The following is a 15,881-nucleotide window of genomic DNA, read 5'->3' on the forward strand; positions in this document are numbered from 1 at the left end:
TACATTATATATATGTGTGTGTACGTATCTTTGTCTTCCAATAATTATTGTAAAAACTTAACAGAAGGGAATTTAAGCATGCAGTTACTTTAATAAAAAGAATGTTTTAAAATAGTAAATAAATTAATACGTACATGAAAGTTAGAATATTTTGATTTTGTAATATGTAATGTGAAATTCTCGAAGGAATAATTATGTATTACTTGCTACATGCTTAAATTAATACTTTTCTTTTTCTAAACAAAATTATGCCGTCCCTAAATAGAAACAAATGTAATAACTTAAAATAAAATTTATTTTTGAAAAAAATAAGTTGGCTTTATTTTTTATAGCTTCAGCTAAGCGTCACTGTCGAAATACTCTAAAATTAACTAGATACAGTATATATTTTCTATTCCTTTTGTTCCTTTTGGCACCAATGAATCGAGACTAACTCTTTTATTTGTAACAATTAACCGAGCGTCCGTGCGTGGATATTAATGGTATTTTAATAGTTTCACTGTTGACAAAAGAAAGTTGGTTTAGTTTATAATTGGACTCAGGAGTAAAAGTGGATCTTAAAAGGTGGGGGGACGATAGGTAGGGGCATGACCCTACGCCGTTCCGCCTGCCTATCTCTGCCCATTGTAATTTTTTAGGAACTGGGGGATTCCTCACATATTTTTTCGAGGTAGGGGAGGGCGTTCCCCCACGTTCTCCTCTCATTTTTACCCCTGATTGGACTATAATTTTAATATTAACCCTTTAACGTGCCATTTTTCCGATCAGACTTATCTTTTTAAAAAAAAAAAATTGGAGTGGTTTCGGTGTAGGAAACGCGGGAATTGTTTTAAAAAATATTAATGCAAAAAATATAGGGCGTATGGGATATTTTATGGTGTTTGCATATAGGGTATATGCAAAGTTATTCGTTGATATTGCAAAGTACACTAAAACTAGATAGAACCAATAAGACGCGACGAATGTCAGCGTACTTGCACTTTTTAACTCATTACACTTCCGTCTAACACAGAAAAAATAAACACTTCAAAACATGTCCATCTAAACGAGCAAAGGAAGCTCAAAGATAACAAGATGACAACTCCGCGTGCAGCAAGTAAGACAAAGCTTCCAACGCTGGCTTACTAGGACATCTAGCGGGAAAGGGCATCTTAACTTCATTAGTGAAAGGGCATCTTAACTGATACACAAAGCTGCTTTTCTATATCCGAACTAGAAACTACATGGTGCAATACAATTTCAGAGTAAACTTTGCATATATGCAAAGCTGCGCGCTAACGGGTTAACAAATAGATTTAATATTTTACATTATTTAATATATACACACAGGTACATGTTAGGGTAAATGTTAATAATGGCATCTAGGTACACTCATGTCCAAAATTATTGTCGCATGTCTATAAATATGTTGTTCTAGGAATATAATTTGATAAAGAATTCGTCCGGTATTTCTTATAATGTTAGTATATTTATAATCGGCAAAGACACGTATGTGGCAAATTTAATGTCAAAAGAGCAGTAAATAAGAACAATAAAACGAAAATAAAGTTTATTGTCCATTTAGCAACATTTTGTTTTACTCATTCTAATTTTCGTATTTATAATTCTTTTCCAATGAAATTTACCACAAATATACATTTTCCAATTATACACATAATATCAGTATTAAAAGTACCTGGAGAATCATTATCAAATTATATTCTTACATGAATACAGTTATAGATATGCGACAATAATATTGGACATGAGTGTACATATTCAAACGCTTTATTATCTTGTCTTTAGGCTGTCTGATTATGGCACATCCTTTACTAATCCAGTTACGTATTTTGGAAATCTATCGATGAACGGCCGCAGTGCACTATAATATGTTCAATCTATAAAGGAAAGCCATTCGATACACTTATTTCTTATCTATATTTAATACCTCTTTCACCGCTATGTCAAAGACTAACTCCCAGTGGTTACATTCAGGGGGATTCTAAGGGGACTGAATCTAACAGCAATATTCTAGGGAGTATCCACAGCCCCCACTAAATCGCTCAGTTGAAAACAAAACGCCATCGGTCTTAAATTGTTGTATATGAAAATATATGTTTTGTAGTAATGATTAATGGCATCATATGGGGCTATTTCCAAAAGATTACGGGCTGGCACTTAAATATCGAGATGACTTGTTCATAACATGCAGTGCTATCTATGAGAGAAATGATGTATCAATTTCAACTGTCTAGTCGCAGCAATTCTTTGTACGCAGTTATCTGAATCGGTCACTGTAAATTGAGATCGCATTCTGCGTGACAATGAACCAGTCCATATGGCTGTTGTTGGTAAGGGTACAGTGTGTTAAACCTGACCTGTTTAGTGGATACTGAATCATCTCGAAGCCACGGATTTTCACTGCAGTCTGGCAACAATTGTCATACACAGTGGCGGATCCAGGATATGATCAAGGGAGGGGCTAATCCATAGTTTGCCGTTTTATCCAGTGTAAAGCAGGATTGAAGTCCATTTTATTCAGTATATAGCTGAGCCTCAAGGGGAGAGGCTATAGCCCCTATAGCCCCCCCCCCCCTTGGATCCGCGCTTGGTCATACAGACTGGCAGCAACAGTGGTGCAATATTTGAGTGCCAGTCCTAGAACATTTGGAAACACCTGCACATTGTGCACAGTACTTATAACTCAAACTACATTCTATCTCAATCCATACTATACGTAATGTACCATCGACATTCTGAATCTCAATAATCCAATGTTCTCAATAATTCATGCTGCCTTCAAAACCGGAGCACTAATAAACAGGAATTCCATTACCAGTATGCTTTTGACGTCAGTTATGTTTAGGATATGCTAACCGCCCGGTATTTTACCGGACAGTTCCGTTTTTGACCTTGTCCGATGTTCGGTACGACCTCAAAACCGGACGTCAAATGTCCGGTAACCTTTCCTCTTACTAGTCCTATCCTCTGTTCAACTTAGATTATTTTCGGAGTGACGAGTGGAATCGTTTTCGATGAACATGGTTTAAGGTTAGTGTAAAGGGACAAATTTTCCCGATAGATGTCGCTACAGTGTTCCTATCTCTTTCATGTATTTTTTACCTTTCACGAAAATTTACAATTTCTTTTATAAATTTCAACCTAGAGACTTCAAATTTTTAGACAAGGAACTTCATAACCTATTAAAGGGAACAATCCGTGCTGATTTTTTATTTAGAATTTTCTTCATTGTTCAAATAGTTTCATTTTTAAAGGTTTGGATATCCATTTCAACAATCAAGCCATTTCAACAATGAAGAGAATTCTAAATAAAAAATCGGCACGGGTTATTTATTGCCTTCGATAGATTATGAAGATCCATTTTCTAAAAATTTGAAGTCTGTAGGTTGAAATTTGTAAGAGAAATCGTGAATTTTCGTGAAAGATGAAAAAAAAAAAAAATACATGGTAGAGATACGAAGACTGTAGTGCCATCTAGCAGCAAAACTTGTCCCTTTAAACCAACCTTAAAGCACAGCTTATATTTCGCTTTGATATCGACCTGTCGTGGATGGAATTTGTCGAAGTTGAAAGCAGGAAAATTTACTGAACTTGTCAAAACTGCTAAAGATAAAAAAAAAAAAAAAAAAAAAAAAATACATTTTCGAGAGCACTGCTTCATCATTAGCTATATCTTCCAAATTAAATAATGCATCCAGATCCATTAAAAGTATGTAGGCATTATGAGGCATTACTAGCCCCAGCAAAGCTGGTATGACTTATTTTTCAAATATATTTTGTGCATACCATAATTATATAGCCAATTATATTTGCTGTTCTGTTTTAAATACCATGTATTGTTGATGGTAGGATATAAAAATTATATGGCCGACTCATCCAAAACTGGAATAAATAAGTTCAATAAATGCTTCAAAAGTAAATGAAGTTATTAAATTCGAACTTCGAACCGCTCAATTTTATGTGAAATAACCACTTTGAGGTTGCTCACATTTTTGACGAGCGATGATGTCAGAATCTTAAGAGTATATGTACTCCAGGAGAGTGTTCAGTATTTCCATTTTCAGAAGTTGGCAACCCTAGTTACGTGATTCTATATTCTAACTAGGGATGGGCAAAACCGGTTGCTAGAAAAACCGGAAACCGGTTTCTAGAAAAACCGAGATCTGAAAACGACATTAGGGTTTTCTCCAGAAACCGGTTTCGGTGAAAACTTTTGAAAAATACAAAACTATTTCTGTGGAAACGGAATCGGTTTCCGGAGAACAACAAAACACTATTCTAGCCACAAATAGAAACAATTTTGAAAAAAAAAAACAGAACAGGTTTTGAAGAAAATCGAAACCGGTTCAGGTGAAAACCGAACCGGTTTTGGAGAAAACCGATAACTGTTTTCGGCGAAAAACCGGTTTTTTTGAAAATTTTCAAAACCGGTTTCGGTTTACCTAGAAACCTGAAACCAAAAAACCGGTTTTCGTGCCCATCACTAATTCTAACAGCAATGGATTTACTATCCATTGGATAGTTAACTGCATAGTACAGCAGTTTTAAACGGGCATTACTCTTCCTGACCACTTCAGTCGAGTTATTTATTTATTTATTTAACAATCACCAGATACAGCTCCGAGGCCATTTTAAACTGGATATCCAACAACAACAATAACAATGGAAAGGATTTGTGAAGGTATCGGCCAGGGCCTGTTTAGTAAGTACCATCCCGGCATTTGCCTGGTAGGACTGAGGAAAACCCTGGAAAACCTCAGTCAGGATGGTCGGCAGCGGGATTCGAACCCACGACCTCCCGAATTCGAAGCCAATGCTCTACCACTTGAGCTACTTCGCTCGGTTATGATTCATATTCATATCATTTTTATTGCAGAAACTCCAGAGGACATCCGAAACATTACAATCGTCAAATCTTAAAAGTTAACTCCTTTTAAAAGACATTTGTTTCTATTTTCAGAATTGTTTGACTAAAAGAATCAGTGTTAAAAAGAAAATGTTTGTTCCTTCACAAAGGAACTCCGGAAAGTGTATACACATAAAAGTACAAAAAAGATTTCTACAGAATATGGTGCTTAGTGAAGTAACCATAGAAACCAGGTGTTAAAATGGGAATAAGATTGAACAGTTCTGATCTAAGTAATTTCCAAAAGATTTAATACACAATTAAATGAGTAGCAGTTTCAGAGCATATATCACGAGACTGGTTTTATGGAACGATATGTTCTCAATTAATAGTGAAACTACGAGTGTTAACTAACAGATTTCTACTACCTCCGGTTTTAATAAAGAGATTAGAGTGGAGATGGAATATATATTGTTCAGACGCTTATTTAATTGGAGCAGGGGGTAAAAGTGAGGGGGAATGCGGGAGGACGCTGTTCCCCCACTTCCAAAAATATCTATGGTGTCCCTCCATTTCCTAAAAAATTACAATGGACAAAGATAGGCACGGGAGATGGCGTGACGTCATCCGTCCCTCCCCCTACCTTTTCAGATCCAATTTTATTCCTGAATTGGAGACAACGCTTATTCTATACTAATCAAGGTTAAAACTGAGAGCAATTGATTTCCGCCATTTTCGGTTTGAATAGAGAGTTAATAGAGATGATGGTATTTATTCTTCAAGCGCTAAATCAATTGCAAGAAACCGCTTCTCGCAATCTGTTATCGTTGTTCTAAATAGATCAATATTAAAATCAGAAGTTGCAGACAGTGTAGTAGATTTCTACCACTTCCGGTTTTAGTACAGAGTTATGAATGGAGATAAAATGTGTTCTTGGGACACCATTTTTGAAGCAATTGATTCCCGTTTTATCTCTACAGCGATGTTCTCTGACGGTTTTAGGTATTACCCACATTTGTTTGGTAACATTGCTTGGCATTGTCTGGCAACATTGCTATTCATGTTCATTTGTTTTCTGCTGTTTTGTGCTTGGTAACAGTTATTTGCCATTCAATTACCTGAACCAGACGTTTCCTAGCCGCTGGATTGGAAGAGGTTGTGCATCATCACCAGGCCCCTTTGCCTGGCCTCCAAGAAGTCCTGATCTGACGACACCAGACAATGCTTCTGGGGTTTCATAAAGCAACAAGTAAGAAACACTCGATATCACACAACGCAGAAATTACGAACAGCTGGGGAACAAGCTTTCACCCTAGTGACTCCGAAGTATCTCCGCAAAACAACTGCGAGAACTTGGCCCAGAATTCAGCTGTGTTACGACATGGATGGTGATCATACCGATGTTTATGACTCTTAAGACTTAAAGGTAACGGTGTACAGACATTCTACCATAACTAACATTATACTGTTGAAACTAAAGGAGGGAGATACTCCCACTTCCGGACCACCCTGTATAGTGATTACGGTTAAAATTAGAAATGGTTAATTTCTTCTACCTCCAATGGATGAACCACATCCATCAGTGAAGTCGACAACTAACTTGTGACCGTCTAAAACCCTAAGACTTTTAACACAATTTTATGGGACGAAATAAATCCTGCGAATCTCGTATCATGGACAGCACTATTGATGAGGTGATAAACCTACATAGATCAACGGAACCAGATCAGTGTAGCAAGTTTTTATGCAAGTTTTGTACGCTAAATATAATGGAATCCAATAGATAGTGAACCAATTACAGCACGTCACCTTACCAAGAATCTGGTTGGTTCGATGACAGTTTAGTAGAGTTCCTTTCCGCACCGAGGCTACATGGAATGTGGACCAACAACTTTTCATAGGATTCAAACTAACCCATGAGCTCCCATTAGGAAATCGAGTCCACTTTGATCGATTGGCGAAAGACCGGAATTCGAGGTTCATATCATTGCCATGAGTGGTTCGATTATCTCTGTGATGTCTTTTGCTTGTATCATTCAGATCGATGGTATGGCGAAAATACTGAGAAGTTAAAATTTTATAAACGTAAAAGCAAGGGTTCTTAAAACATTGTGAATGTAGGAAAACAAGGGAGTTTTTTTTTCTCTAGTTTTAGTTGGGAAAACAAATGCGGGAACGTAAAAGGACCTAATAGTGTATTATTACTCGTGTTTTCAAGCATAATTTCTCAGGAATTTAGATTAACAATTAAAAGTCTCTAGTAGGCTATATATATTTACTCTATCTATGAGTTCGTGTGTCTGTCCATTCGAGAGACAAGAAATCTTAAGAACTACTTTAATGGATCACCATTAATTTTGCTCAGGATGTACAGGGACATAAGTTAGAAATGGAGATCGTTTAATCGGAAGTGACATTCAAGCCGGAAGTAGTTGACATTCACTTATTTTCGATTTTAACGTTGATCATTATAGAGTAAAAAAAAAAAAAACGGTAATAAATACCGAGAAGTGCTTTTCTACAATCAATTGAGCATCTTAAGAGTACATTTCATACTATTCTTAAAGTCTATTTAAACCGGAAGTGATAAAATTCCATTGCAACTTCCGGTTTCAATATTGATTCACATGGAGCAAAAACGACAAGAGATTGTGAGAAGCGTTTTTATTTTTCTGGAATCGATTCAGTGTTCTAAGAAAATATACTATTTTCTCGCTTAACCCTCTATACAACCGGAAATGGAAGAAATCAATCATTTCCGGTTTTGATATGGATCATTATAAAGTAAAAATAAAAGTGGTTTTCTTCAATCAATTAAGTGTCCCAACACTTTAATCGCTCTACCAAAGAAGGAAATGCTAGAAATCTACTACCACTTCCGGTAGCAATATATTGAGAAAATTTTACTGCATAAAAAACAAACTCCTTCACGTGGTGTACACCGCAACTGCTACTTGTTTGCTTATTCTAAGAAGCGTAACATTTATAGGTATAAATGGACTTAGAAGTTGCTTTAAGCCTAATACGTAACTGAAAGTGTAGTTCCTTCAAAATTTCATTCCAAAAAATCAGTGAATTTTAGAGAGATAAGCTTTCCGTCTTTGAGAATAGAAATCTCAGACAAATATTCGAATCCAAGAGGAACGGGAATGGTGGAAACTTCATAACGAGGAACTACGCTTACCAACATTGTTAGGGTCATCAACTCCAGAAGGCTAAGATGGGCAGCTCATGTATCCAGAACGGAAGAAAACAGGAACGCTTTCAAACTTTTAACGGAATTCCAATCGAAAAGCAACCATTAGGAAAACCTAGATGCAGATGAGAGGACAATATTAAGATGGATCTCACAGAAATAGGAATACAAAGTAAAAACTGGATCCAGTTGGTTAAGGATAGAAGTCAACATAGAGCTTTCTGAAGGTGGTATTGAACCTCCGGGTTCCAGAGCCCATCATAGAGTTAGTTACTTCTAAGCAAGGATCTTATAAAATAGAGGATCTGCCCTTACAACAAAATCTTGAAGCCATACGTCACAGTTTCGCCACCCCTACTCTGCCCACTCCACCCAATAGGATCACAACGTTTTGAGCCAACAATCATGGCGGAAACGAAAGTAGCCAATCAGATGATCTTAGAAACGAGAGTAGCCAATCAAACGTGCCGATGCTCTGTTGCTTTTTGGCTTCACCGATTTAATAGGATGAAGATACATGTGGGTAGATCCTCTATTTAAACATCCTTGCTTTTAAGCCTTCCCTGTAACCAGCGATGTAAAGAAATCTGAAATTTTGATCAGATCGTTAGTTGAATAAGCTGGACACAACTTGTTTACAGGTCGAAGACACTGAATGTACCGCGCAAAGTTTTCTTTTGTGATGTGCTTGGGAGAAAACATCTATTGTTTGTTCTGCGAATGTCTCCTCCATTAGCGCCATTGTCTCCACATACTGCATCTCATCTCTATTCTGTCGAAAGAAAGTGAAAATATTTAATTAACGTCCTTTCCTTTCTGACGGTTTGTTTGTTTTGGTCTGACCTTCGCAAGATGTTATAAAACACTGACGAGAGTGACATCTTGATGTGTGAAAAGGGGTTTCCTCTTTCTTTTGTCATCTAAACAAGTCTACGAAAGAATAGTTCTCACAAGCTACACAATCGTAACTACAATTAGTACAAGATAAAATATTTCTCAGTTAACCCTTTTCTGCATGATTTTTTTTCTTTTAGTAAAAAAAAAAAATAATCAGTATTGGAAATCCTCATATGGGAACTTGAAAAATGAATTAAAACTTGAATTTTAGATTTTTCACTTAATTCCGACGAGAAATAAGTGCCATATATAACACACTTACAACTCACAAAGAACATGCCAGATGTCACCAAAATCTCTTATTTATACACGTCGAAATCAATATCTCACACAGCAGACAAAACAGTTATTTGGTGCCTTTGATAAGTCACAAAAAAGCTAAAGTAAAAAAAAAAAAAAAAAAAAAAGGTATGTGCCATATATGGCACGACATGCGGTAAGGGGTTAAGAAGAGGATGCATTTATTAGAATTCCAAACTATACTATGAGTAAGTATCTGAACCTTTAATTATAAAACCGCAATGTCTGTCTATCAACAAATGCCAAAGGAAAAACAGCAAAGATATCGTAAAGTGTTTTTGATCCATTGGGGATAATTTTGGAACTGGGGGGCCAAAATCAGGTAAAATCACCATGTTTACAGGAGAAATGAGTTGATGTTACGTAAGTGTAGTTACTAAGTACTAACCTATCTTAACCTAACCTAACCTAAACCATCAAAACAGAAAATATAGAAAGAAAGTACTAATTTTAAGCGAAGAATTCTGGCCCCCCAAATTCAAATATCCTAACCTAACCTAACCTAAACTACCTAAACAATCAAAAAATACAGAAAATATAGCAAGAAAGCACGAAATTTGAGCAAAATATCCTGGCCCTCCAGTTAAAAAAAATATATATATATGCCGATATTTTATTTATTTAGTCTCTTTTTATATGTCGAAGTTAAGGCTAATCATATCTTGTCTCCCATTTGACCATGCAAACATCAGAATTAGTATGATAATAACAAGTATTTATAGAATAAGAATTGAAAAAGCACACATTGAAATGGCAAAGATTACGTTACATACAATCATACGCACATACATACATTACATATATATATATATATATATATATATATATATATATATATATATATATATATATATATATATATATATATATATATATATATATATTACTAACTAACTCTATGGCCTATGGAACCCGGAGGTTAAATGTCGCGTTCACAAAAGCTCTCCACTGACTTCTATCCTTAGCTAATTGCATCCAGTTTCAACTTTGGATTCCAATCTCTGCGAGATCCATCTTAATATTATCCTCCCATCTGCGCCTAGGTCTTCCTAATGGTCGTTTTCCGATTGGTCTTCCAGTCAAGACTTTGAAAGCGTTTCTACTTTCTTCCATTCTAGCTACCTGACCCGCCCACCTAAGCCTCCTAGACTTGACGATCCTAATAATGTTGGATAAACCATATAAATTATGTAGTTCCTCGTTATGAAGTTTCCGCCATTCCCCATTCCCGTTCCTCTTAGGTACGAATATTTGTCTCAGGATCTTGTTCTCAAATACTTTCAGTCTATGTTCTTCCCTCGGAGTAGGTGACCATGTTTCGCAGCCATACAGAACAACAGGCATGATTATCGTTTTGTATATTTTAAGCTTCAAATTCCTCGACAGAATTCGCGACGACAAGAGATTTTGAACCGAATAGTAACACGAATTCCCTGCTTTTAGTCAACATTTAATTTCTCCGTGAACATGATTTTCCTATGTTAATATTGATCCTAGATATTAATAAGATCTCTGCATTTCTTTCTATTGTTCTCCTATCATCCCCTATTAAATTTACATCATCAACATATGCCATAACCTGGTGAATACCATTCAACTGTAGGCCCTGGTTGCTATCTTTGATTTTCCTTATAGCGTATTCCAGAACGAAGTTAAATAATAATGGCGACAAAATCTCCTTGTTTCAGGCCATTTTCGACGTGAAAGCTCATGGAAAGCTCTCGAAATCTCTGTGTATCTTTCTTTTCTTTTTATATAATACTGCTCAAAATAATTCGCCTCTGATCCCTTTTTATAAGCTGGCACAGATTGCAAATACTATATACAACGTTATCGTTGTAAAGTCAAGCATCATATCCTACGAGCTCTACATTCCAACACCATATAGTTGTATATAGGGGTTGTATATCTCTCAGGCGTTTGTTTCATGGTCAATGAAAAACGAAGGATAATTTTTCCAGTCTAAGATGAATATTTATTGTTTGGACTGTTTTGCCCAATTAACACCGTATATCACTAACATTTGAATTAATTGTGTGTGTAATGTATTTGCTTATTACATACTACATGCAACAAAAAAACACTGACCATACATGAATTAGATACTCCAACCGGAAGTAGGATCAAATCTTGCAAACGGTGCGGGATATTGAAAAAAAATAATCGAAAAAAATCTCCCCTTTATGATACTCCTTGCCGATTTTTATCAAGACGTCCTTCACTTGCGTCTGCAAAGGGACATGTACAAATGTTGTGAGAAATGACAAGGAGATTCATGTTCATATGTGAATGATGCGCTGTGTAGAGAGCGCAGGTTCAGCTAGTAGTTTTTATTTATTAAGAAAGTGTATAAAGGTAAGTCGAGTTACGAAATTTGGGGGGGGGGGTTCAAACCCAGTGGATCATCCGTGGGTGCACCCCTGACTAGAAGTAGTTGATTTCTACCTTTTCGTGGATAGGGTAAACATATAAAGGAGTTTTGGTAAGTTAAAATTCTTAAAAATGACCTAATTCTTTCTTCTTTCTATCGGAGAAATTATTGATTATATGACTTCCCAATTTTGTTTCCTCGAATAAAAAAAAAATAGTAAAAATCAAAGGGCAAGAAATTGAACAGATCACCTGTTTATTTTCACACTATCATTCATCTGCAGTTGCTGCATGCAACTCGTTCAAAACTTGAAAAAAACAATCTCTATTTTTTTTTAAAAAAAAAGAAAAGAAAAACTGCCATAACTAACTCTTCTTCATTGGTTAGGTTCTTGTTTCCTTCCTCCGTACCCAAAGTTTCATTTATAGCGATTTTCTTTTATGACTAGTTCACGAAAAAAAAAAATGTCACTTGTTCCTCAAGTATATAAAGTGTCCAGCTATTATCGAAATGTGAAGCAGCGTGCTTGTATAACAATCAGCTTCTTTCGTGTTCTGACGATAAAAGAGAGGGACAGGTATATTAAAACGAACAAAAAATAAAAATTTATGAAGTGTTGTTATGGAGTGAGTAACTTACCTCGTGCCTGCTCAAATGAATGAAGGTTCCTCGGCGCCAGGTACAGGCAACCACCTGTTGAGCTAAGATATAATTAAACTTGCGTTTTATTGAGTGGGGTTAACGATTGATTCCAAAAACTCCTCTTTTCTTCAATGCAGTTCAGTTTGTATAGCAGTGTCGTTAAAGTTAAAAGTGAATTGAGGGAAGTTTGGGTTTAAAGGTTACGTTAAATTGTATTTAAAAAAACACAAAAAAATTAACAAAGAAACCCCATCGCCTATTATCTTAGTTCGTGTGTCCCGTTATCAACAAAAGATTTAGAATTAATAAAGGCAAAATCGTGAGTGAATAAGATTTATTAAGTTATACGTGAAATGAAGACAATGAGGTTGTTACAACAAGAGTGCATCTTAAATGTTGTAACTCGAATATAGTGTTGCCAGAAGGTAAGTTTACCATTTTTATATTTTTCTGATAATTTACAGTAAAGACACCAGTGTTCTGTTTTTATACTACGGCATTTCAGTAGGAGATAGAATGATTTTAGTTGTGTACGGTTTGCAGATGATGTGGCGCTTGTTGCAGAGAAAATCAATAAAATGTTAGGAAACTTGAGAAAGGGTTGTGAAGAATATGGGATGAAAATAAATGTTAGAAAGACAAAAGTCATGGTGATTGGAACTAAACGGTCGATGTGAAATATAGAAGCAGGAAGGGACAAAATAGAACAGGAAAATAGATTTAAAAAGTTTCCGATACCTGGGTAGGTATTGTTAGTAATGATATGAAATGTGAATCTCAAATAGAAGCAAGGATAGGAATGGCGAAAGAAGCCTTTAGGAGGAAGAAAATATTATTTTATGGGATATTAAAGAGTTGAGAAAAAGACTCATAGGTGTAAAATGCTTCGTGTGGAGTATGGTCAGAAACATGAACATTACTCAAAAAAACACGATAAACGACTGGAAGCCTTCCAAATGTGAGTGTGAAGAACAATGGAGAAAATTAACTTGATCGAGTAAGAAAAGAATTAGAGGGTCTTAGAAATGGTGGCGGAAAAAGAACAATTTTAGATATTATTTAGAAGAGGAAGAGAAACTGGTTGGGACATTGGCTTAGGAGGAATTGTATCATGAGAGACGTGGTAAAGGGTATGGTGGCAAGAAAAATAGGGATAGGGCGAAGGAGACTACAATTAATGGACGATATCAAAACTGAAATTTCGTATGTGAAGACGAAGAGGTTAGTGGAAGGACGTGGAGCATGGAAGCTTCTCAGTTTAGGCAAGTGATCTCCCAATAATGGCAGAATAACTATGATGATGAGGATGATATCTTTTATCAGGTTCAAATGATCTATATTCTTTCTTTTTCGTCAAAGTAGTTACTTTATGCTCTTTTTCTGGGTCACATCAAAACAATTTGACAGAAAAGCAATGGTTTAATTGGACCGGAACACACAGGAACGCTGTTTCGGAATTTATTTGTCAGATAATGTTGAAATACATTAAACTCTATATGGAGATTGGTGAGTTTAGGTAGACATTTTTTTTTACAACTAAATTACTGAATGAGAGCACTCAAAACTCAAAAGTTATTATTAATTAGCCTACTTTAACTGATACCAAGAAATGAATCATCTTAAGAGAAACGGTAGCTTAACATTTCATTCTTTTAACAGCTACACTGAGAAAAAAATTGTAGGTGGCGTACTTAAAAAGTTAGGTTACATGCGTAATTCCTGTAGTTTTTGGACTTAACGTACAGCAGACGTATAACTGAAAACGCATATTTTATAATACTTTCCGTATAAGTGTTCCATCCATACGTACTTTCCGTATGAAACAATGTAGGCGGTCAGGATCTCACATACAAATGGACGTATATAACATATAGCTGAAGAATGTAACATAAGTATATTCATGTGATATACGGAAAACTGTTAGATGTCAGACATCCTGCAACGGCGTGATGTAACATCTAAGGGCAGTGCCTATGTAGCATACGGATAACGTATGCTCCATACTGATTTCTATGATAAGCAAGAGGATACCGTATATTTGTGCAATATACCGCTGTCCGGAGAACGGATTTTTCTCTGTGTATCAGTTCAGAAACAGATAAATCCAAACGTGTCAAGACTAAAAGAAATATAAGCTGCTCAGTGATGATCAGCTAATCTTTTATTGGTTTGAGAGTCCCTTTTCAACATCAAGGCCACAAGGGACACAGACCTTAAGTTTAACGTGAAATCAGAACCACCGCGAAGCGTTTAAACTTTTCAAAGCCGTCAAGATTCGAAGCAGAGGTAATTTACCCTAGGTAATTTGCCACCCCCTGCAATTACATCATTTGCCGCCTTCTTTTTCCAGAATGAACACATCTTAAAAGCCATGATTTTAAGTATGCTACCGCATCATGAATTACGAAGGGGAGGGAAATGCACTCGCACTCAGAAAGGCCTAAATACTACAAATACAATCTCGTTGTGTCCGTCTTTTTTTTTTTTTTACTTTAAATAATAGTCTATTAAGCTAGTGAAACATAAGGCAATTTATAGAATTCAAAATCGACCTTCAATCTCAATATATATGAGTTTGCAATTCCAGTGCAACTAGCTCTTTTATCTTTATTTCTTGATTTCTGTTCTGTTAAAATATTTTTAAAAACTTGTTTCGACCTTCAATGATAAGGAACTTGTTTGTGACAAAAGATAAGTTAGTTTTCATATAAAAACTGTGTTCTTGTATTTGACAACAATCAAGCAATTCATACTGAGATTTCTTTGACCATTTGCTTTAGCACTATCCATGTGACCTTAAACTAATGCGACCTAAACATGATTTATGAATGTAGTATTCAAATAGAACGTCAGCTAAATAAATTTAAATACCATCATCATGAAGTCTGTTTGCAACAAGAAATATTTATTTTAAGTAATATAGTTATGACAGATTTTGCCACCTCTGAAAACTTGCCGTTCCTTGCAAATGCACGTGTTTCACATATGTTATAGGAGGGCCTAATTCGAACACAGGACTCCGTGCACGAAATCCGCTGACACTAACCACTAGACAGCAGGGAGTGCTAGGTTCTCGCATATGGCATGTGGTCATGCGCTATAACATTTTCATGAGGCATGTGCATTATGCACTAACAATAGATCTTCCTCTAACAATACCCACCAGCTACTAGTAACAGGCTACAAAAACAGGTGGCACGGGTCTGTGAGACGGCGCTAGTGCCATCAGATTAAGAAAAAAATACGAACACTGAAAAGTAATGCGTTCCTTAAATCTTTAAGTAAATTGAATTTTACGTTGTTGTTTTTTTCTATCCGATCACGATTAGCACCCGTCGAAAGGGTTCCGCCCTTTATATCGGGAAGCGGATTAAGGGGAATAACTAGGAATGGTAGATTATGATTGGCTTTTGATAGTTTTATCAAATTTTGTTGAACTTTATATGTTGCATATTTAAATTGTACGTAAGTCATGAGGAATTCATTCGACATAGCAGGAAGATAATTACAGTGCGAATTTGTGGACATAATGGCTATTAACCATCATCATTAGACCCTACTGAAATGAGATGGGATGAACAATGGTGAGGTGTGTTAGACAGTGGCGTATTTATGATCTTCTTTCTTGG

Source organism: Thermobia domestica, chromosome 7 (genome assembly GCF_964235325.1).
Source record: "Thermobia domestica chromosome 7, izTheDome1.hap1.1, whole genome shotgun sequence".
Classification (NCBI taxonomy): Eukaryota; Metazoa; Arthropoda; class Insecta; order Zygentoma; family Lepismatidae; genus Thermobia; species Thermobia domestica.